Source organism: Triturus cristatus, chromosome 1_1 (assembly GCF_964204655.1).
Source record: "Triturus cristatus chromosome 1_1, aTriCri1.1, whole genome shotgun sequence".
NCBI classification, from domain to species: Eukaryota; Metazoa; Chordata; class Amphibia; order Caudata; family Salamandridae; genus Triturus; species Triturus cristatus.
The window spans coordinates 525,355,106-525,379,652 of NC_140579.1; positions in this window are offsets into that span (position 1 = coordinate 525,355,106).

Sequence of the window (24,547 nt, forward strand, 5' to 3'; positions counted from 1 at the left end):
GTTTGAATTTTTGTTTCTTTCCAATGGCAGCTATTTCATTTTAAATGATCAGAGATGTTTCAGAATGAAACCAAGTGTCCCTTATGTTGTCACTGTTTCCAAGGTTGCCTTGTTTCCTCCTACACATTTTCATGTGTAAAGTACCTTGTGGCCGACGGTCCCTCTTTCACAAATTAACTTTGATAAATTGAGCAGACTGAAAGCCTTACTCTTTCAAAAAGATGTGGCATTAACATCTGCCTGAGAAACTTTTGATCACCAAGTTGCCCGTTCCCCTGCTGAAGTACAATCACTTTTATTGGGCCGAACTATGGGAAGTTTCAAAATCTGACAACCTCACTAGAACTGAGAACAAATTAGTTTTTGAAACAGTAAGGCTTACAGTCTGCAGACAAATTCCTTAGGAATCTTGTATCTCTTCCAGTTAGTACCCCGCTTTATCCCTTGTTTAGTTACCTAGGTGTCACTAAAGTCTCAAATAAAATCCGCTTGCCGCCTTTGTTGTATTGGAGACGCTTGTGGACTACTCCTGAACATATCCACTACGCCAAAAGCCTTGAGGACATTATGAAGGCCAACTGATTTAATAAAATCCCATGGCTTAAAAATATGAAGTTAGTTTTTTATTCGTTAGGTGCTCCATGACCTGTGGGACCATCCAGATATATCTGTTTTTCCATCGAAGACTGTAATAAAAAAATAAAAATACTGGTCACTTGTGATAACTGCGGATACCCGGAAAGCAGCTACTGCCAAGTTGACCAGTGATTTCATGGACATTACGTCTATTTGGGGGGATGTGGGGTTTGAGTCTTTTTGGGATGTGGTGTCTGTTCCGTCCAATATAAAATTATATTTTCAGTTCCGTATAAGCACATTACTCCTTAGAGTAATTGCAACAGGATGGGCAGAAAAAGGAGGCACTTCTTGCCCCATCTGTGACTCTCCAAAAGAAAGTATCTCCCATGTTTTGTTTGCATGGTCAGGCTATTTATCCCCTTGACATACCTGGCTTGCACCCATATGCAGGCTAATAGGTTTATGGAATAAGCAGGAATCCCTCTGTATTCTTAGATCAGATTCCCGGCCAGTAATAGCTATTTCCATTGCTAAGTTTCTGGTTGCTATGTGTGTGCTCCAAAGAAAAGCCCTTTTCTGCCTTCCAATATGATCTATACAAGTATACTGTATTTGGCATGCATTACTGCTGCCATAATAACACTTTGGGCATCATTAGGATGCCCGCCATCCTGAAGTAAAAAGAGACCGCCCGCCATAAGTGCGGCGGTCCCGTGGCGGTGATTACGATGCGCCTGCCACACTGGCGTGCACCTCCTGCATTTTTAACATTGCGGCGGGCAGTGTTTTCAGCATCACCCGCCACAATGCCAAAAATGCATGTTGTGCATATGCATGCACAACGTGGCATGCACATGCAGGGGGGTACCATAGGTACCCCCCATGTAAACCCCCACCCCCCAACATCCTGGGGGCCCACAACAGGCCCCCAACTTCAAAATTCGCATGCCTTTCCGTGGCGGCAACGCCGCCAGGGAAAGGCTGCCTCCCGTCTGCATCCTGATATGGATGGCGGTGTCTAGCAGACACCGCCACCATATTAAACCCTTCCCGTCCGCCGCGGTACCCCCTGCCATACTAATATGGCAGGGGGGAAATGGGTGGCGGGTGGGAAAGGATGTAGGGCGGATCGCCACCGCCATGCAGGCGGTGGCGATCCGCCCTACATCCTAATGGACCCCTCTATTTTGATGGCACTCTCCCATCTGATAATTTATTGTGCACACCCTTCTATTTATATATTTTATGTAATAATTGATGTATCATTTTTTATGATCTAATTTGTGACGGATTTTCAAAATTACGTCTCATACTGTATACTGCACTTTCATGGCCCTGGTGGCCCGAAATAAAGTGATTTAAAGTTAAATGAAATGAACTTTGATAAATTAAGCAGACTGAAGTCCTTACAGCCTTACTCGTTTAAAAAGATGAGGCATAAACATCTGTCTGAGAAACTTTTGATCTCCAAGTTGCCTGGGCAATGGCTGTTGCGGTGAGCGTTCTGTCGCAACACCCACTGCTTTTTTACGCTACTCCCTATTTACAAGGGTGGCGTGAATAGGAGTCAGCGCCAAAAATAATACCAGGGAAAACCTGGTCTTAAGGTAGCAAAACGAGGAGAAATGATTCATGTCTCCTCATTTTTGCTGTTTCCATGTGTAATGCATTCTACAGCACACGTTGAAAGTGAAAATTGCCACTAGTGATTGTTTACGTGCAGGAAGGTATACCTTCCTGCACAAAAACAATCACTAAAAAATGACTTGTTGCATCTTCTATATGTGCTGCATAAAGCAGCACACATAGAAGTGAAAAATTGCTAAATGTTTCTCCGGTGCTAGGGCAAACACGGGTGCGCTGCATTCTTGTAAATACAGCGCATCCCCGACGTTCCAGAATGGCGGAGCACAGCATTAGCAATTTTAGCTTAATGCCGTGCTCCGTCATTCTCTTGTAAATATGCCCCTCAACTGCCCCAGCATTTCGATGACCTAATACACTGTATTTTTTATGCTTATATCACAGCTGGTGTGGCCCACTTTTTTAAAGTGATTGCATCTGAATTGGTTTCTACATTTCAGACTGTGCTTGGAGTTTTTCCATATTTTAGTCATTCTTTGTCTGTCTGAGAAACGTTTGATCTCCAGTTGCCTGGGCAATGGCTGTTGCGGTGAGCGTTCTGTCGCAACACCCACTGCTTTTTTACGCTGCCCCCTATTTACAAGGGTGGCGTGAATAGGAGGCAGCGCCAAAAATAATACCAGGGAAAACCTGGTCTTAACGTAGCAAAACGAGGAGAAATGATTCATGTCTCCTCATTTTTGCTGTTTACATGTGTAATGCATTCTACAGCACACATAGAAAGTGAAAATCGCCACTAGTGATTGTTCATGTGCAGAAAGGTGTACCTTCCTGCACATAAACAATCACTACAAAATGACTTGTTGCATCTTCTATATGTGCTTGCAGAAGTGACAAATTGCAAAATGTAGCTCCGGTGCTAGGGGAAACACGGTGTGCGCTGCATTCTTGTAAATACAGCGCATCCCCGACGTTCCAGAATGGCGGAGCACAGCATTAGCAATTTTAGCTTAATGCCGTGCTCCGTCATTCTCTTGTAAATATGCCCCTCAACTGCCCCAGCATTTCGATGACCTAATACACTGTATTTTTTATGCTTATATCACAGCTGGTGTGGCCCACTTTTTTAAAGTGATTGCATCTGAATTGGTTTCTACATTTCAGACTGTGCTTGGAGTTATTCCATATTTTAGTCATTCTTTGTTTTCAGGCATTTTTGGAGGTATTCTGATTGTAATGTTTCTTCTGTTTGTTCTTTTGGTTATATTTTTGTTGACTCGCAATGGCTGTCCCACATCAAGACCTGATGGTATTGGAACTACCGAACGTCCTCCTGTGTCGTGAATGCATGATACAGTATTTTGGAGAGTTCTTGTTAGAACTGAACGAGAACTGGTCTATGTCATTCTGACTCGTGTGGTTTCAGAGAGTGCTGCCTGTGCTTCACTGTTTATGGTGCTCTTTGGAGTATGCTATTGACATCCCAGTTTCTGGTCACAAATTGACTTGAGAGTCCTTAGCAGCTGCTCCAGTTGTGTTTTTTTGTCGTTCCCTTTAATACAATTGCAGATTATGAGCTTCTGCCGGATGCTCCTTCAACCTCTGGTTCCTCCATGGAGGCTGTACTCCTACACAACTTCTGTTGACTGGGCTGGATATGACTCTCTTTGCCACTTGGATCTTTTTCAGCTGGCCTCTGTTGGTCTCCGGGGAGGCAGGATCCGTCCTGAGCCCTAATGGCATTCCGGATCTGGGTGTCTTCGGCTTGTTGAAGATGCTGCATTTCAATTTGAAAGCATCTTAGACTCTTTGATTGTTTTTTTTTAAATTCTTATTTAAATTTTTATAGTTTGCTTGGTTTTTAATTGGTTTTTATAGCTTTTAGCATCTGTTCTTGTGATGAAGCTTTAATGTGAAATTAAAGGCTTTTTAAATGTGTAATAAGCTGCTTTTTATATATTTCATGTATTATTAATTGTTTTTCTTTGAGTTGTCACCTTTTAAACAAAGGGAAGGATGGTATGCTGGTTGTGTTTAGCTTCCATTTCAGTTCTCGTTTTAACTTAGCCTAAATTTCTAATAGTGGCGCGCACATGTTTTTCTATTGTGAGAATGGCCCTTGCACACATTTATTCCTGATAGGCACTATCACCCTGTAGTCTGCACATTTAGGTCCTGAGTCACACAAAATTCAAACAGAGGCATTGTTTTATTTTCAGTGCTTGTAAGAAGACAACTCTTCTACTTTTGTCTGATTAAATACCCTGCCCTGCACCTTTAACACTATTTGATTAGCTTGCCGTTTTATTCAAGTCAAGTCAAGAAAGCTTTATTCGACAATTGTCATAAAAGCGTACAAAAATGTATATATGTACAAAATAGTCAGAACATATTAAAATGGTTTAAAACAATAAATAAAGGTATTTGCAGAAAGATTAACATTTCAGGGTCTAGGATGATTTACCCAACCAACATTTTACTCCTAATCACCCAGGCCCTTCCAAGGAACTTAGCGACAGAAATATAAACAAGTGGGATTTCAGCAGAACGCATAATTCGCACTGCCACTTTGGCATTTCTCGTGCCCAACTGCCGGCACATTGATTTTAACCAGGTCCGGCGCGGAATTGCATAGGATGGACATTGAAACAAGAAGTGGTTGACAGATTCAACAGATGCAGTACAGCCAGGACAATTGAGCACATTAGACAAGGCCCATCTAGATGAAAACTCTCTTACTGGGAGACTGCCTACTCTGAATTGAAAACAAAGCTTCCTATCCAGAGGATTTGTAATGTCATCCCAAAAGGTTGCCAATGAGGCCGTATCCTTGAAATCAAAGAATACACCAGTCAAAGAGAGCGGGGCTGTACTTCTCTAAACTCGAGTAGCCACCATTTCCCAATACAAAGCCTTCAAAACTTGCTTAGGCAGAAAGCTAGCATTAAGTGGATCCTCCCACAAGGTTGTTAGGCCCAGGTCCTTAAGCGACTCATATATCCTACGGAGCCACTTAACCTTATGGAAGGTGTCCAATCTAATAATATCCATAAGACCAAGAGCAAAGAGCCTAAGTTCTGGAGTGACCCATAAGCGCCGCCAATACAATATGGGGCGAAACGAGGCAATTAAAGCTATTGGTCTCATTCCTAGGTCATAAAACAGAGGGCACAGGGGAGTACTCTGAGGTAGTTTAGTAAGGTTTCGTAGAAATCTATTTTCAGAGGTAGACAGTTTGTGTAAATTATCAAATCCCCATAACTCAACTCCGTAGAGCACAGCACCAACTACTTTGCCATCATACACACGAAGTGCAGGATCAATAGGTTTGGTCAAGGATTGGATGTGTTCTTTACTCAGTGCACCGGAGAGTTGTGAGTGTTTAAGAGTTGCCAAATCTACTTGCTTTTTCCATCCCAAATCATGTTGGATACAAATACCTAGGTAAATAAAATCTTGAACCTGGTCCAATGGCAGATTGTTCATAAATATTTTGCCTTTGAAAGATTTGGACTGGTTGAAGGTCATAAATTTTGATTTTAAAACATTTATTTCAAGCCCGCGGGCTAAACAGAAGTCCTCGGAAATACCTAAGGAGTTCTGTAGACCACTCGGGGTTTTGGCAATAATGAGACAATCGTCGGCAAACATTAAAATAGGGATTTTAGCACCTGCCAATGTGGGGGCGTCTACGTTTGCATCAATTAGTAATTTGGCCACAGCATTAATATACAAGGAGAATAAGGTAGGAGCAAGAACAAAGCCTTGCCTAACCCCCTTCTGGATAGGGAACTGGCTAGTCACTTGACCTACACCACCCCACCTAATCTGTGCAAAATTATCTACATGAAGTCTAGCGATAAGGGAAATTAGCACAGGTGGCATACCCATCTTATCTAAGACAGCTCATAGAGATGCCCGGGGGACAAGATCGAAGGCTGCCCTAAGATCAATAAAGGCAGCATATAGACTGCCTTCCCCCAAGTAAACCACCTTCCAGTACAGCATAGCAAAATGCAACACCTGATCAATGGTGCTTATTCTGGCTCTAAAACCTGCTTGTAAATGGGAGAGAATTGCATTTTCAGAAGCCCAATCCAGCACTTTGTTTAAGATCAGCCTGCCTAGGATTTTTTGCATGGTATCAATCAGGCTGATTGGTCGATAATTTGCAGGGAGGGACTTATCCCCTTTCTTGAACACCGGAATAATTTCAGCGCCTTTCCAGGAAGTGGGAATCGGGGCACCTCTGGCAATCAGATTAGCTAAGATTAGGATATAGTTTCCCCAAAATTCGCTGTTACACAGAAAAATATCTGCGGGGACTCCATCCATCCCAGGGGCCCTTCCTGGAACCAAAAGTTTGAGGGCGTTAGCAACGTCACCCAAGGTGAAAGGATCTTCCTTATAAAAGGTAAATTGATACTTGGGGGAAGCGGACAAATCCTCTCCAACAGCATAGAGTGACTCAAAGTGCTTGACCCATGCGTCTTGCGAAACCCAGTTTTGGGGTTTATCAGGGTTACCCCCATTCCTCCACTTTAGGACGGACCAGAAACGTCTCATGTCCTTTTGGGCACCTGCTTCCCTGAGATCCTGCCATCTTTGGTAGTCCCACGCTCGCTTAGATTTTAAGATTGCTTGCTTATAAGCATGTCTAGCAGAGCGAACTTTTATACTATCGCCAGTTTTCAGGGCGATTCCCAGGTTCGCGCGAGCATCCCTACACTCGACAGTATACCATCGTGGCGAGGGGTCAGACTTAGGCATAGATGGTTTGCAGGGCCTTACAAAGATATCTTTAAGTTCTAAAAAGAAGGAGGCATGGATCGATATTCCAGGTATGCAGGATGGTTCCAATGGACATTGGTTGTACAAGACCCCTAAATCCTTAGTGGCAAGCTTTAAACTATTAAAAATGCGGGTAAGACATTCTTGACTTTGAGCTACCTTGGCCCATTTCACGTGTCGCATATCATTTGCGACAACTACATCTTGGTGATACTGAGGAGAGAGATCATTAGGGGCAATGGGGTTCACCCAAAACAAGGTAGACAGAGAGAGAGGATTATGATCACTCTCCAATCTATCTATAACCACCATACCCCTCAGGACATCCCATAGATCTAGTGATAGCAGGATATAATCAATTCTGCTAGCACGTGAGCCACTCTTAAAAGTATTGGACCCTAATTTATCTTGCTCAGACCTGCCATTTGTTGCACGAAGCCCTTTATTCAAACAGAGGGCGTTGATCTGGATTGCCAGTTCCGACCAACGAGTGACAGGTTCGAGATCTAGTTTTGGAACACCCCATAGACTATCCTCAACCTCCGAAATGCTCCAATCAACACCAAGTAGGGGTTCAAAGGTAGTGTTAAGATCTCCACCTAAAATTACATGGGAGTGCTGGGAATAAAGAAGCATAAGTTCATCCAGGCGAGCTATTGTGTCAGACTTTTTTCCACCGGTACTTCTAGCATAAACATTATAGATGTCCAGTGATTTTCCATTTTTAAACTTGAGGTTGAGGAGCTGGATGTCTAGATGCGAAGTAGGAAGCTCTTTAACAACAATGCCAAGGTCCTGTCTGATCCAAATAGTAAGACCGCCAGAAGGGCGCCCTTTTTTGCCCTTAACTGCCAGAAAATTTAAGTTTAAAAATCCTGGAAGAAACTGGGCCTCAAGTAGCCAGGTCTCCTGGAATAAGCAGACGTCATAAGAATTAATAAACAATGCCCAGTATGGATCCTTCAGCTTAGATTTTAAACCTGCAATGTTCCAGGACAAGAGCGTCCCAAACTCTGGATAGGTTACACTATCTACCTGATGGGCCTCCGAGATGCTACTCAGTTGGTTTATCCTTGCCAAATCTACTGTAAGACCATGAATTTCTGCACTGGCCGAAGTACCCAACTCAGTATTTTGGGTTTTGTTAAATAATGAAGAACAAGCTGGGGGAACAGGTAAAGTGGGTTCTTTAGACAGTCAGTCATTTTGTTCTATACATGACTCTCCCACAGACGGGCTGGAAAGATCATCTGGGCGAGATAACCGAGTAGGAGTGGACCTCATTTGGATTGCAGAACAATCGGGGAACAGCTTCTGAACTCGAGATTAATTAAGTTCCCTGCAATGGTAGGGTTAATAAAAATAACCTCTATATAATCCACCGCACTACCAGCCTGAGAAATCCTGCATGCTCCAGCTATATCAGCTCTAATTACTGATCGGCAGCCCCTCACGTGTCTAATCCAGTGAATAACCTTGTTAATCAAGGATTCACTGCTTTCATGGCCGGACCCAAAAGGCAAACTAGGGACATTCACCTTATAAATTTTTTGTGAGTGAGGAGTGCGAGTGTGTGATCCATAGGTTTTGACTCGGTGATAAGGGTTACCTCTAGGGTTAATACTAGATCTCTCGTTTACAGAAAGAGGACCTCCAGCGCGCTTAATAGCCTGACAAATACCAGGTGGGGCTCTAATAGAACGTCCAACAGTGGTCGGGGTACAATGAGAGGATTGATCAACCCTTGATGAGACTAAGAAACTAGATTGATTACTCGGGGGATAAGAGTCTTGTGGTGGAGTCTTTCCACAAATATTGGAAAGCGCGGAGTGCCTAACTGCCACATTTAAAGGGGCCTTGGTCGAAACCCCCCTAGGCGTAGGGGAGTCGGTTTTAGAATAGGTGCCAGAACCCAACTTAGATTCTTCGAGTTTCCTGACAGTAACCGTTAGGATTTCGATCTTGGTTTGCATAGACTCAATCAAGGATCAAAGATTTTTCACTACCACCAATAGAGATTTCACATCAGGATTACTTGATTCAACAGCAGTAAGACCCTCAGAAAGATTAGTGGTAGAACTACATTCAAGTAGAGAGGTACCCGAAATGGAGTCCAAAGGTACAGAGGAAGGGAGGGCAGAACTACAAGTATCAGTATCAATTTCACCCAAAAGAGAAAACCTATTACTGCAGACAATGTCAGGTGATAGATTGGAGACAGGTAGAGTCTTATGAGGAAAAGCTTGCCCCTCATCCGATAATACAACAGGAGCACTAAAAATTGACATTTTGCCCCTCACCCCATTTGTCTGTTCCTCTCCACCCTTTTTCAAAAGAAACATGTCAGGGACCGTAACAGAACCTCTAGTAACCTCCCTCCTCCCACCTACAGCAGGCGTTGGGGGGACATTGAGCAACTCCCCGCATTCATCAATAATGTCATCAATGCGATCCATTACACAGTTACCACCCGCATGGTGGCGATTTTTCTTAGATTTAGTCTTCCTCATTTTGGGCTTGACAGGTAATGAGCTAGTAAGATCAGACTTGCCCTCCGGGTGTTTCCTTTTGCCCATAGCTCAGAGATTTATTCAACAATACACAAAGTACCTTAGATTTCCGTGGTAGCGATGTCAGAGGGTAGGCCGACCCGACCCTGGTCGACCCCGGATGGCCACAGACGGCCCGCCCTCTGCCCGGGCTCAGCCCGGCGCCGCCCGCGCGCGTCCCGCGAGGCGGTAGGGCTGGCTGCCTTTTAAACGCCTCCTGGCGCGCCCTCACTAATTGGCTCCTGCCCCAAGGCACCTGGGAGCTGTAGTCCTCGCTGCTCCGCCGGGATGGAGAAAGGCAGCGGCAGCGGGGAACTTACAGACACGGCTCGCGGGTCAACGAGCTGCAGGAAACAAGTGCAGGAATCAGGTACAGTTGGCCAGTTGGCCAGAATGCTCTCCCACTCGTCAGCAGGGCTGGCTGCCTTTTAAATGCCTCCTGGCGCGCCCTCACTAATTGGCTCCTGCCCCAAGGCAACTGGGAGCTGTAGTCCTCGCTGCTCCGCCGGGATGGAGAAAGGCAGCGGCAGCGGGGAACTTACAGACACGGCTCGCGGGTCAACAGGCTGCAGGAAACAAGTGCAGGAATCAGGTACAGTTGGCCAGTTGGCCAGCTGGCCAGAATGCTCTCGTTTTATTATTTAAACAGCGTCTGGGCTGAAGTCGTGAGAGGTGCACTTCAGCCAGAGTCATCACGGAGCACTGCTGTAAGATACACTTGTGCTGTTCCCGACCTTCATCTTGAGAAGGAAGCTAGCTGTGCCCTCAGTTGGAGGTACATCAGTGGATGCACTGAGCCTGGCTTCCTGACATTCAGCACCACGTTATGAGGTTAGTTCATTCCAACAGGCCGGGCTGATGGGTACTCACGATATGCTCTCTTTAGCAAAGAGGCTAGCAATAGATACGAGTAACGTTAGAAATGTTATGAACAATTACCATGATTAAATTGTATTTTTCACTATTCTAATAATGCGAATTACAATAATGCGTCTCATTTTTTTTACGATCGCAGTTCATGTTTATTTGCATAGAATACAGCTTTTCAACAACTGTTTGTGTTGCATTGGGTTTTACCCCTGCAGTACGGCCAGATTTTTTGCTTGACTGATCACCCGGTTTTTGGACTTTCTACTGTGGTGAGCCTAACTACTGGTGTCCCACCCACGGCAATCACATGGCAAGCTGACTACTTGTGTTTAACGCCAGTGTCTGCCTTATAAAATAAGGACACTGCGGTGGAGCAAGGGTATGGGGTACTTGGCCAGATACACATGTGCACACTGCTCATGGGAAACTACTGTAATGCACAACAGTGCACAGGTAGTCTGGCGCAATGGGGACTCTGAAGGATTGAGTAGTCATCTCGGTTAGGCCTTATAAGGGTAGTGTACGCTAACAAGGAAAGTCAGTTTGCTTACTATTTTGCCTGCAGTGGCACCCTGTTATATACATGGGGAGGGAACTGCTTTAGAGTGTAGATTTTTACTTCCCTTTGGCCTACAGAGACCATTGACATCTTGAATTGAAGTGTAACTTGTGCGTGAAAACCAAATATGTAACCTCCAAAATGATAACTGCACATTTAATGGATCATTAAGAGTTTCCATATTTTCCTGGCTCAGCTTAGGATCAGAGCCCAGGCCTTGTGTCACCCTACTGTGCCAAGTTAATTTTAGTTTCACCAGCAACAGGAACAAAGGCTGCCCCCACACAATAGCAGCAATTGGCAGTACTTCTCCAAGCTCCCGAGGAGGAAAGGGGTGGGGCGAAATGATCTCCATCAATCACTCAGCTGTCACACTGTCCCAGGGATGGGCCTACCAAAGCCCACTAAATAAAGGAGAATGGCCAACAACTGAAGCCAACCCAGAGGGTGGCTCTCTTTGAAATTACAGTGTACAACTCCCTGGCTGTGATGTCAGCGAGGGGTGGAACTAAGAACCCAAGAGATGATGTGATGAGCGGCTCCTGGATGATGCCATTTTGAATTGTCCCAACATGCTGTGCAGAAGGGTTGGGACAGGGGTGGAGAGGTGATGTGATAATCCAGGATTGGCCATGACTGCCTGTTTTCTGGACCCTTCCTCTCCCCTTTAAAAAGTCTTCCACAAGGGGGAGACTCTCTCTTGCCTCTGGATTTTCTACACTTTGCTGCTGGATACTGGGACCGTCATAGAGAACTGGAAGGAGGAACTACCTGACCCTCACTTAAGACCAAGGACACTGCCCAGTTGACCCCAAGACGAGTGGGTCTCCTCAATGTCCGGTGACCCTTACACCCTCGAGGACCAGTTGGGGGAAAAACCTGGACTTTTGTGCACAGAAAACAGGATTAGGAGGAGAGGTGGGGCAGGGAGCCAGGAGAACCAGCTCCTTGAAGATTGCACCACTTTAAAGGGGAAAAGGGTTGCTGCAACTGTCCCTGGTGGATAGAGCTCGTCCCTGTGAGTAAAATAAGTCCCAGATCGCCCAACCCGGGCCAACAGGGCCTGAGTTATGGCACTTTAAAGTTTAGCGACCTTTGACTGATGAAAGTGTGCGGGGCTCCGCTGCTGTTTCTTACTTTACTCCTGGGGTAGGCCAGGGCCCGGGGATCAGTGCGAAATTAATTTTATTAATCTTCTGAGAGAGGGTGCGAGTGTGCATGGGGCCTACTCCCCAGACTCTCTTTCACTGGGGGTCCCAATCCCGCAGGTGGATTTATCTTGTAGAGGGCTGGGACCTCATCCCCAACCCCACAGGTCAAACATGGAGGTGGCTGCGCCCATGTTTGAGGGAGTGGGGCAGCCATTGCATATGGCTGTGCCCTGCCCGCAGGAGTGAGCAGGGAGAACGAAGCAGCCAGCTCCCACTGCCCCACACGAAGGTGCGGGTTGTATGGGAGCCAGAGAGGAGTGGACTCTCTTGACTGTCCCCAACAAAATGAGGCATGGGGTGCCTGAGTGGGACCAGGAAACTCCCTTCCCCAAAAATGAAAAAAACAAGAGAGAAAAAACAGCATCGCTCTCCCGGCTCAGCATGAGAATCAATACTGCAATATTCACTGCTCTGGGAAGAGCGCCCCATAATGCCTTGCAGGGCCTGGCAATTCTTTGACCTGTTTTGGGTGATTTCTTCCCCTGTGGTTGCCCCCAGATGATCGTGGCACCAGCAACGACTTCAGGAAAGCACAGCCTCTATCCTTAATGGATTTCACGAGTCCCCACACTAAGAGGTCCATTAGGATGGCGGGCGGAAAAACACCCCGACCGCCATGGAAGCGGAAAACAACCGCCAGCCAAATTAGCATTAACCGCTAAAAAAATCTGACCGCGGCGGTATGAGGCCAAGAATAACCGCCCGTAGTGGGCGGAGATGGCCAAAATCCGTCCGCGGGGGTCAGAATCGCGGCAGAAAAACAACAACCCGCCGCTAGTATAGTGGAGACACCGCCCCGGAAATTAGTATATCCCCGACGGTCCAGCGGTACGTACGGCCGTCTCCAACCACCGCGGTCGCACAATGGGATGAATGGGAGAGCCAGTGGAAGAGCTGAAGCACAGCCACCGCGGCGGACGAACAGTCAAAAATATGGCGGACAAAGCCAAAACCCCACACGAAGGCCAAAAAGTGCACACAGATAACTAGACATGCCTCCCAAATACACAAAACACACCCCAATGACACAACCACATGGCAAAACGAAAAGAACAAATCCCAGGACAACATACCTGTCAGCAGCACCCCAATTGGACACACCCACATAGCTGAGTATAAAACCAGCCCCTTCTCTGACCACAATCCCTTGCAAAACTCCAGGCGAGAAGGGACATATACCCTAGCTGACAGGAGAGGCAAAGGACACAACATCTCCAGCCACACCACACACAGCACCACCACCACCTCCACGCCAGCACAACTAACCCCCTGCACAACACACACCATACACAGTACAACCACAACCACCACTCACACTCCTGCACCCACAATCACTTTGCATATCTCACAACATGGCCACACAGAAAATGCCCAAATTCACTGAGAGTGAGTTGAAGGTCATGGTAGATGAGATAGTCAGAGTGGAACCACAGCTTTTTGGTACCCTGGTCCAACAGACACCATTAGCCACAAGGACACAAATGTGGGCTACGATAGTCCAAAGGGTCAATGCAGTAGGGACCACCCCAAGATCAAAAAAGGAGATCATGAAGCGGTGGCATGATCTGAAGAGGGTGGTTAAGGAGAGGAGGAGCAAGAACCATGAGCTGGCTCAGAAGACTGGCGGTGGCCCTCCCATTCCACCAAAATAATTCACCCAATGGGAGGAGAAGGTGCTTGCCATACTGCATCCAGAGAGTCTCACAGGAGTAGCCGGGGGAGTGGAGGCTGGTAAGTACAAACAAATGACTACTGCCACTCTGCAATGTACTGCCTTGCACAACTACAAAGCTACACCACCTAGGACACATACCCTTTATCTGCACCACACACTCACAAAAACATGGCTCACAGATCCAACATTCACCCACTCCCATTCAACCCAAACATAGCTAACAACATAACCATGGGGGCTTGTGTACAGACAGACAGCACTACAACTCCCACCTTGCGACCTGTCCCACACCTGAGCAGGATGGACCCCTCCCCCACCCCACGCAGGAGCATGTGTCAGCCATTACACAACCCTCATCAAACTTACAGGTAGGTAGCCATCTTCCCTGGGAGGGTGTTTGTGTCTGGGAGGGCTGAACTACTACTCTCAACATTCCCTCTGTCCCACACCTCAGGAGGATGGAGCCCTCCTCCACCCCACCCAGGAGCAGTTGGAAGCCATTGCAGTACACCAAACAAACTTACAGGTAGGTAGCCATCTTCACAATGAGGGTATCTGGGGGTGGGGGGCCTGCACCACTACTCCCACCATGCCCCCTGTCCCACACCTGAGCAGGATGGAGCCGTCCCACCACCCCACAAAGAAGCATGTGTCAGCCATTACACAACCCTCATCAAACTTACAGGTAGGTAGCCATCTTCCCTGGGAGGGTGTTTGTGTCTGGGAGGGCTGCATTACTACTCCCACCAGGCCCCCTGTCCCACAGCCTAGCAAGATGGATCCCTCCCCCACCCCACCCAGGAGCAGTTGGAAGCCATTGCAGTACACTAAAAAACTCACAGGTAGGTAGCCAGTATGTGCACCCACCCATTTTTCACAAATGAAATGGTGCCATATGACAACACCAGCCCTCTCATTGCACAAAGAGGCATACCTACCATATTGCCAAGCACAGTGTGCACACAGGTAAGCTAAGGAAACTGTCACAACCACCAAAGTGTGACACACCAATGCACAAGTAGAAGAAAGCCAGGGCACATTCATGCACAGCAACTAGTTACATGTGCATCACCATGGAGCTAGTACAACAAGGAACATTCTAAAAATATGAAAGCATGTGTGGTGGCACAAATCAAGATATGCACATGACAGGACAAAGGGATGCAGGAGATGACAATGGCCAGTCCATGGCCAGATGTGATGTTTGCTAGGTCAGACAAATAAACTATGAGTCCACATGTTGTGCCAGGCCCAAGATGGCAACAAGTCCCTGTAAACCTCAATTGTGCACGGTTAGCATGTTATGCCTTGAAACCGCGCACCATGGACAAGTAATGCTTGTACCACTGCATCATGTCAGGAAGCACAGTACTGCACATAGTCAACAATGTGATGATATTTCAATTGTGCAATGTACAAAAAGTGAACTAGTTACATGTGCATCGCCATGGGGCAAGTGCAACAAGGACCATCAGAAAAATATGAAAGCATGTGTGGTGGTAAAAATCAAGATATGCACATGACAGGACAAAGGGATGCAGGAGATGACAATGGCCAGTCCATGGCCAGATGTGACGTCTGCCAGGTCAGACAAATAAACAATGAGTTCTCAATTAAACACATGTTGTGCCAGGCCCTAGATGGCAAGCAGTCCCTGTAAACCTTAATTATGCACGGGTCGCATGGTATGCCATGACACCTCACACCATGGACAAGTAATGCCTGTACCACTGCATCATGTCAGGAAGCACAGTAGTGCACATAGTCAACAATGTGATGATATGTCAATTGTGCAGTGTACAAAAAGTGAATGACACACAGCTAACACAAAGCTTGCTGGGTGCACTGCAATGCCCATTTCACATCTGACCCACAGGTGACCAAGAACTCACTGCCGAGGACAACACCAGCAACCTGCAGAGCCAGTCTCCACCCCCGGTACAAGGACTCTCGGATGTTGACTCCCAAGATTCCGTGGATGATGAGCTTGAGGCCGGCCCATCTGGTGTGCCAGGAAGCAACAGGTCCGAGGACCCCATCGTCCCCCCACCACATCTGCAGCAACAACAACTCCACAGCAGACCCCTGCTGTCACGGCCACCACCACCACCAGTGCTGCCTGCAACACCATCCTTGTCCCAGAGGATGCCTAGCACACACCACCCATGGAGGAGGGCAGGGAGAGGATGCGGGTGCCCACAGTGGTGAGGCAACAGGTCCATGGCAGCAGGGCAATTGGGAGGGGCAGGGTCACCCAGGGACACCAGGAGGCTGGGACCCACTCCCTGGAACACATCACCAGAGTCCTGGGTGCATACGAACAGGCCCAGGGACGAACGGGCCAGTTGGACGATCTGTTGCACGAGCTCATCCTGCTGATGAGGTCCATTGACACCCGCATGGGACAAATCGTGGACCGCTTGGGCCAGCAAGTGGCGGTACTGAGGGACAGGCATGCGCCACAGACAACACCTCCACCTCCCTCTGGCGGGCTGCACAATGACAGTTCACCATCCTCCCCTGCGCCCACAGAGAGGGGTGAGCCCTCAGACCCCACTGGCCCTGCAGCAGGTACCCCCCTGCAAAACGATGAAGGGGCCCTCCCAAGAAGACCCTGGGAGTATCTGAAGGCCAAGCACCTGCCAGACGCCAGTCACGGAGCCAGCCATGATGGCAACCCTCTCCACCACTGCATTGACTCTTTGGACTGTCCTTCCCCATTCTGCCTTGTGAATGGCATCTGTCTGTTGGACTGGGTCACCACAGCAATGTGTTGACAACTCAACTATCTCATCTACTACGACTGTCAACTCACTGCTCCCCCCCAATTGAAATGTACACCCCCCTCGCATTTCACCATAGTAAATAAAATATCCTCACACACATGTTGTTGTGTCTGCTCCTCTTTATTGCAGGGTGTACAGTCTTCAACATGATCACAATGTACCAGGAACATGGGCCGTATGTAGGCAAGGAGAAGTCGAAGGCACCTAGGGAAACACAACAGAACAACTGTCACTGGTCTGGGTGTGGCATCACAGACCTCACACAAGCCCTAACACCAGGATAACCCAACATGCACATGTCACAATGGCCACCAAGTGTCAACATACACGTCCCGTTGATGATCCCAAATGACATGTCCTAGAAACATTTCCAACCACCACTGAGTCTACAACTGGCTGATGCTACAATTCTCACATGCCCCTTCATGACAACAGCAATATCATCAGACAACGGGTATGTTGCACATTGACACCCACCGCCAAGTGAAGTAGCGGGTGATGAGCTGTTCACACAGATCAACACCTTCCTCCTCCCCACTGTCCTCATCACTGGACACGGCTTGGTTTGCAGGCTGGGGCCTCGGGTCCTCACCATTATCCAGGAGCAGGGGAATCTCCTTGCGAATGGCTAGGTTGTGGAGCATACAGCATGCCACAACAATCTGACACACCTTCCCGAGCGAGTATGCCAGACTTGAGCAGGCCAAAAGTATGCTCCACCACACGACGTGTCCTCCCATGGGCCTCATTGTAGCGGACTTCAGCCGGGGACCTGGGATTCCGCAGTGGGCTTTGGAATTTGGCACACACCTGTGAGATGGTCATATCTGCCAGGCACACCACCTGCACATTGATGGAATGGTAATGCTTGCGATTGCGGTAATTGTGCTCACTTGCCTGTGGTGGCACAAGAGCGATATGGGTGCAATCAATGGCCCCAACAACATTGGGGATGTGTCCAAGGGGAAAGAAGTCTCCCTTCACAGCTGGCAATTCAGCACCCCTGGGGAAATGGATGTATCTGTCCTTGTATAGCATCATGGCGGACAGTACAACACGCAGCACCATGCTGAACATCGGTTGTGACATCCCACCAGCGCTGGCCACAGTCTCCTGGAATGATCCAGTGGCAAAAAAATGCAGGGCTGCCATCACCTTATAAGTAGAGGTGAAAGCTGTTGGATATGTCCTGCGTGGCTGCAGGTGGGGCTCCAACAGATCACAAAGGGTTTTCAGGGTGACTCTGTCCAGGCGGCATTTCCGTATGATCGCAACATCATCCATGTCCTCCAGCACCGTCAAGTGACGAGTCAAATTTGGCCTCCTCCGATTGGAGAGGATAGTGGACACATGTCAATCCAATACATCATGAGATGTGCACAGCATATCACGTTCTGGATGACACAACAACAACAATGACTGACATCTATGGTGACTAACAGACCAGCTTACATGGAGGGACACCTTCAGCTACACAAAGGGCACACGTGTCAACTTACACAAGACAAGTACCTCAAACACCACCTTTGGCAATGTGAATGCACATAGGGATATGGCCACAGTACACATGTGCACGCTTGGGATTCTAGCATCCAGCATATGTATAACTAATCAAAAACACTGTCTCATACCTAGCTGCTGTACCGGTAACACCTTAATGCGTCATTGCAACCTGGCACACATCCACCACACAATGACCACCGTCGGCGCTGGAATGTCGAATGTGTTCATGAACAGACATGAGAGGCATTGCTAAATAGATCAACATTCATCGAGACGAGCATTGCTGTGATTGTCACTGGACCTCAGTAAATTGACATGTGTGCACATTGTACAGTCCAGGACTACACTGTCCTGCCTACACCAACATCAAATCCTTAAGTGACATGTGAGTGGGTACAGGCAAATCTACGTTAAACAAACACAAACATGGCATGTGTAGCCATCAGTGGACTGAATTGAACATTGGAATTGTGTGCACAATGATGTGCCATTGAACATGTTGGCACTGTGCACTGTTGATGTTTGACAGATGGCCATTGCCAATGTATGGCACCCATATCGTGGTAGCTACCGCCTGGCCCTGGTGGTGTGTCACCAGCACCCCCATTCACACAAGTGCGGTAGTCATAGGCATGGAGACATGTGGAAATGGCGGTTGGCATGCTCCGCTGCCAGAATGGCGGTGCCTCGTGTCAATGCATGGCACCCGGTAGCTACCGCCTGACACCGGCGGTGTGTCACCAGCAACCCCATCCACACAAGTGCAGTAGTCATAGGCATTGAGACATGTGGAAATGGCGGTTGGCATGCTCCGCTGCCAGAATGGCGCTGTCTCGTGTCAATGCATGGCACCCATATTGCGGTAGCTACCGCCTGGCACCGGCGGTGTGTCACCAGCACCCCCATTCACACAAGTGTAGTAGTCATAGGCATGGAGACATGTGGAAATGGCGGTTGGCATGCTCCACCACTAAAATCGCGGTAGCGCACACCGGGCCCCTGTGGTGTTTCACCGCCATGGAGCTCGCCCTAGAGCCAATGCGAAGCTCAAAAGCGGTGGAATGATGCAATTTTGAAGACCGCGGTAGGCATGCTCCGCCAAATCGGAGGCAGATATTGGATGCATCTGAAAGATGCACCATCGCGGTAGCGCACCCCGGGCCCCAGCGTTGTATCACCACCATGGAGCATGCCCTTACAGCCAATGGGAGCCATGATTGTGGTGACATGATGCAATTTAGAAGATCGCGGTAGGCGTGCTCCGCCACCGCGTAGGCGGTCATTGGATGCATTTGAAAGATGCACCATCGCGGTAGCGCACCCCGGGCCCCAGCGTTGTATCACCGCCATGGAGTATGCCCTTACAGCCAATGGGAGCCATGATTGTGGTGACATAATGCAATTTTGAAGATCGCGGTAGGCGTGCTCCGCCACCGTGGAGGCAGTCTTTGGATACATTTGAAAGAGGAAGACCTGGACCACCAATTGCTGCAGCGTGGCACCTTTGAAACGACCCCAGGGGGCTATATATGTGGGAGGAGTGAGCCTCACATTGGCACTGCTCACATAGCCTGCTGCCTGAGACACCTCACCTGCTGCTGCCTCCAGGGACTGCTGCCTGAGACCCCTCATCTGCTTCTGCCTCCAGGGACTGCTGCCTGAGACCCCTCACCTGCTGCTGCCTCCAGGGACTGCTGCCTCCAGGGACTGCTGCCTGGGAACCCTCGCCACCAAAATCCCCTGCTGTTGTCTTACGTCCACAGTGATGGCAAGGAACGAGAAGATCCGTGCCAGTCCCTTCACGAGCGAGGAGCTGGAGGTCCTGGTGGATGAGGTGCTCACACAGTACCCAAGGCTATATGGTGCCCCAAATGTCGTGGTAAGTCTTCAACAGTGGTGTGGTAGGGCAGGGGGGCCACACATGTAGTGGACTGATGCAGTATGTGCCTGGGAGTGTGGGTTAGTGTCATGCACTGCCTGACATGCTGTCTCCAGTGGGAGGGTGTGTGTACCCAATGCCACAGCTTTCCCTCCCTGCACATGTATGTATGAGTGACCTGTGTTGTGTTGTCAGCCATACAGTGACACAGAAGGTTGTTCATGCTGTAGTCAGGACAGTGATTGCTTGGCTGGATGTCTGTGTGTGCCCCTGTAGTCCATCTCAGTGTGAGCCCAGCTGGCCTGCACAGTCCCCGCCTGCAAAGACAATGACAACTCACTCAACTTACAGAGTATGACATCAGTCTTGTCACATATAACTCCAGCTATGGTCCATCTCAGCACTGTGGTTTGCACACAACTGCCCTTGTGATTGACATATTGGATTTGTGATCCCATGTCCATCCATGTGACCACCATGACACATTCAAATATTCACAAGACAGGGACATTGATGGCAGCGTAGTCTTGGACACAGTGAGTCCACCCACAAACACAGGTTGACATGTGATGTATGTGTTGCTCAAGCAAACAATGGACTAGAGATGTGGGCAGGCTATATGGGTGTTGCAGTGCTGGCATCCTGCATGTGTGTGAGATGTGCAGGGACTGTGTTCCCCTTCCCACCTGCATGCTTTAACATCAGCTTTTCCCATGCAGGGGTCCCATGTGGGCTGTACTATAGTCTCTGATTGACCTATCATTGGATATGTGATGATGTTGTATCTTGCTGCCATAGTGATAGATGTTGGTACATGGCACTGTGTCCCTGATCATTTCTCCCTCTTGTCTCCCATGCCTGCATCTCAAGGTACACCAGTGTAAGGACGTGTGGAGGGCCATTGCAGCGAAGGTGCAAGCCCTGGGGGTCTCAAAGTGACTGCGCACCCACTGCCATAAGAGATGGGACGACATCAGCCGGCAGGCAAAGAATGTGGCGGAGATGACCCTGGGGCTGCTTCCTCGCACTGGGTGTCTGGCACGGCGCAGCATGACACCACTAATGGGGCACATCTTGGCAGTGACACAGCCTGAGCTGGATTCACGTTTGAAAGAGCATCAGCAGCAAGCCAGGGGTGAGCATTTGGGTCGTCTGACTTTGGCTGGGAGTGGCTGCATGTGTACAGAGCCTGTGCCAGTGCTGGCCTCTGTGATGTTGGTAGTGTGATGCTGTGGCATGTAAGTGGCTGCTGGCCTGGGTGCCTGTGGCATGCATTTGCCCTACCTGTACTTTCAAAGTTGATTTGGATGCTGTGCTTTCACATTACATTCTGAGTTGTGCTCTTCAGGTTTCTTCTGAATTGGTGTAGTCTTGGGAATCCCACGGGAGGGAACGGCAGTGTGCCCAATCTGACTGTGCGTACATCAATGCGTCCATTGCATGCACACATATTGGGGAGGGCTAGACATCTTACAGCAATGTGCAGCATTCTATTGTCCCCAATGTATGATATGGTGGGTGGCATGGGCTAATGTCCATTGTGGACTGTCATGTTGTAGTCTGGGTCTGAGTTGTCCCCTCCTGTTCCATCCAATTCTGTCATTGGCAACAAGTACTGTGCCCCCATCATGTCCCTAGATGTGCTCAGAACTAGTTGTGTGTCTGTTTGAACAGAGCCAAAAGCAGGGTGTTGTGCTGTGTCATCACATGGCTCACTCATGCCTGAGTTTCCAGTTTCCACGCACTGGTTGAGTCTATGTAGTGAGTTGGCACGATGTGATCGCACAGGGTGGTGTGCAACATGTAGATTTGCTCTACTTTTGTCATGCATTGCTTGCATATGTTTGTTCTGTTTTTGCAACTGACCTGACCCTACATCTCTCTCTCCCATGCAGCATCACCTGTGGTTACGGAGGGACAGGAGACGGACACCAGTGGGGGTGAAACTAGCACCACAGCTGCCCAAGAGCCCAGTGACACAGATGTCACCAGCGCATCAGAGGGGGACAAGAGTCTGCTGGAGGAGTCCCAGCCTGAGAAGCAAAGCACCACATCATCTGATGCCAGCGGGGATGCATCCATGTTGGAGGGCACAGGGAACGGGGACTCTGCATCGACTTCCACCACACAGCGGCCATTGCCCACCCTCCCAGCCACTTCCTCTGGTGCTGCCTGTGTCCGCCTCAGTAAAAGGGTAAGAGTGTCCTTCACACCTGGCACCGCTGCCCCTGTCCCCACTGCTGCCATCAGTGCTGAGTCTGTGGACCTTTTGCACCAGCTGTGTGTAGGCCAGACAGCTCTCCTCAATGCCTTCATTGAATACGAAATTGGCCCAGGTGGTTGCTTTCATGGAGGGCATACATTTCGACGTGGGTGGCCTCCACCGGACAGTCCAGGCTTTGTCATCAACAGTGACATCTGCCCTGAAACAGGCACATTCTCACAGTCAAGCTCCAGTCCCTTTGTCCCCCCCCCCCGGGCAGTGGCCACGTCTGACGATAGTGACCACGGTCCACATACATCAAAGTCACGATACAGTACACGGAGCACACAGCAGCAGCGTCCCGTGCACAGACACCATCCCCACAGAAGACCAAAGGCACCCCAGAGCGCAGGGAGAAAAGCCCGTCAGGCGACACCAGTGGACAATTAGCAAAGCAGCAGACCTCAGGCACACATGCCTCAGTGGCATCCCCATCCAAGGACTCTCCTGCCCCTAAAGCATCGCGGAAAGATAATCGTACAGTTCCTGTGCCCACCAAGGAGGTGGTGGATGCCAAGGGTACACCTAGGAAGGGCTCAAAGGTAGTATCACCAACCACCTCGACTCCCATTCCAAGCCCAGTGAAGCAGGGGCCGGAGGGCACTGTAGGGGTAACACCTAGTAAACAGGGGAAGAGGGGGCAGAGGCGAAGGAAGGCAAAGCGTTCCGCTCGATCCAGCACATCACCAGAGGGGCTGCCAGCGCCTGCACCTACTGCAGCAGTGGTGGTGTGTGTGCCTGTTGTGCCCACACCAATTCCCACTGATCCCAAGTCAGGCAAGCCATTTAGGATCCCCAAGAAGTGGCAGGGCACCCCTCCACAATCTCGCAGCCACACCGTGACTCCCGTCTGCATGACTCCACCTCCACGTGCCACTACACCACCTGGTCCATACAGCCCTCCAGCTTACCAAGCCACTGATAGCTCTATCTTAGCTGTTCCTCTCTCTCCCCCTTTAAGTGCCCCCTTGCCTGTGCAGCTTCTCATGGACATGCTCTGCACTCTGCCCTGGCCTCTGGCCATGTTGTTTTGCCCTTGCCATGCAGCTTCTCATGGACATGCTCTGCATTCTGCCCTGGCCACTGGCCTTGTTGTTCACTGCTGTTTTGCCCTTGCCTGTGCAGCTTCTCATGGGCATGCTCTGCACTCTGCCCTGGCCACTGGCCTTGTTGTTCACTGCTGTTTTGCCCTTGCCTGTGCAGCTTCTCATGGACATGCTCTGCACTCTGCCCTGTACACTGGCCTTGTTGTTCACTGCTGTTTTGCCCTTTCCTGTGCAGCTTCTCATGGACATGCTCTGCATTTTGTGCCTTACTCTTCTCTTCTCATGGTGCCTATCTGTGCAATTTGTGAATAAAGACAGTTGCTCCGGTTGTCTATTTTGTCAGTGTCCTTACTGAATAAAGTTCTTTTGCTGTGTGTAAATGGTTTACTGTGCCACATGGTCTGTGTGGCACTTCAACGTGGTCAATATTTGGACTCACTTGCTCTCTTTTTTTCAGGGGTGACAGGGTCTTCAGTTCTCATTGGCCCAGATACTTGTGGTGGCAATGGTGTCAATTTCGAATGGTTCGCAGTAGTCATTTACTTGATTAGTTCATGTTGGCTCTATTGTACACATGTCAGGTTGGGGGGCACTGCCAGCACAGGGTGGGTTTCTGCACACAGTATTGCAGGCAGGCTGTCCAGGGTCATCATGTGTGTGTTCTTCCTATATGTGTGCCCAGTGGTGTATGTGTGTGGTCATCTTGTGATGGCCAGTCACCCTTGTCCCATGGCTTACTTTCCATGTGTGCTCTTGGATGGCCAGGTAGTGTGCAGTGTGAAGGGGGTGCGTTTGTGGGGAGTGTTGATGTGTGCATGCCTATGCAATGTCAACTACACACATGTGTCATCCAGGAGTTGTGTGCCTGTTGTTTTGATTGTTCATCCCAGTGGATGTGGTTGTTTGCCCATGTGTGAGTTGTATGTTGTGCACTGTGCAGTGTGTTGGTGTGTCCTTGCAGTTCTGTCTGACGTCTAGTTGTTGTTTTTGTCACTTGTGAGTATGCAGAGTGTGATACTGGCAATTCAGTGTTGTGTTTTGTTGCACATCCATGTGTCTGGTGGCTGTTTGTTGGGTCTGTGCAGACCTGCTGCTCCACACTGCCATTGTGGTTGTGTTTTCTCATGCCTTGCTGTCCCATGGTGCCTTCTTGCCTCCAGTGTGGCATGTTGTGTGTGTTGTCATGCCATCCCCTATCTGTGCTTCAGCTGCCTACCCATTGTGGGTCTGCATTCCCTCTCTTTGTGTATGG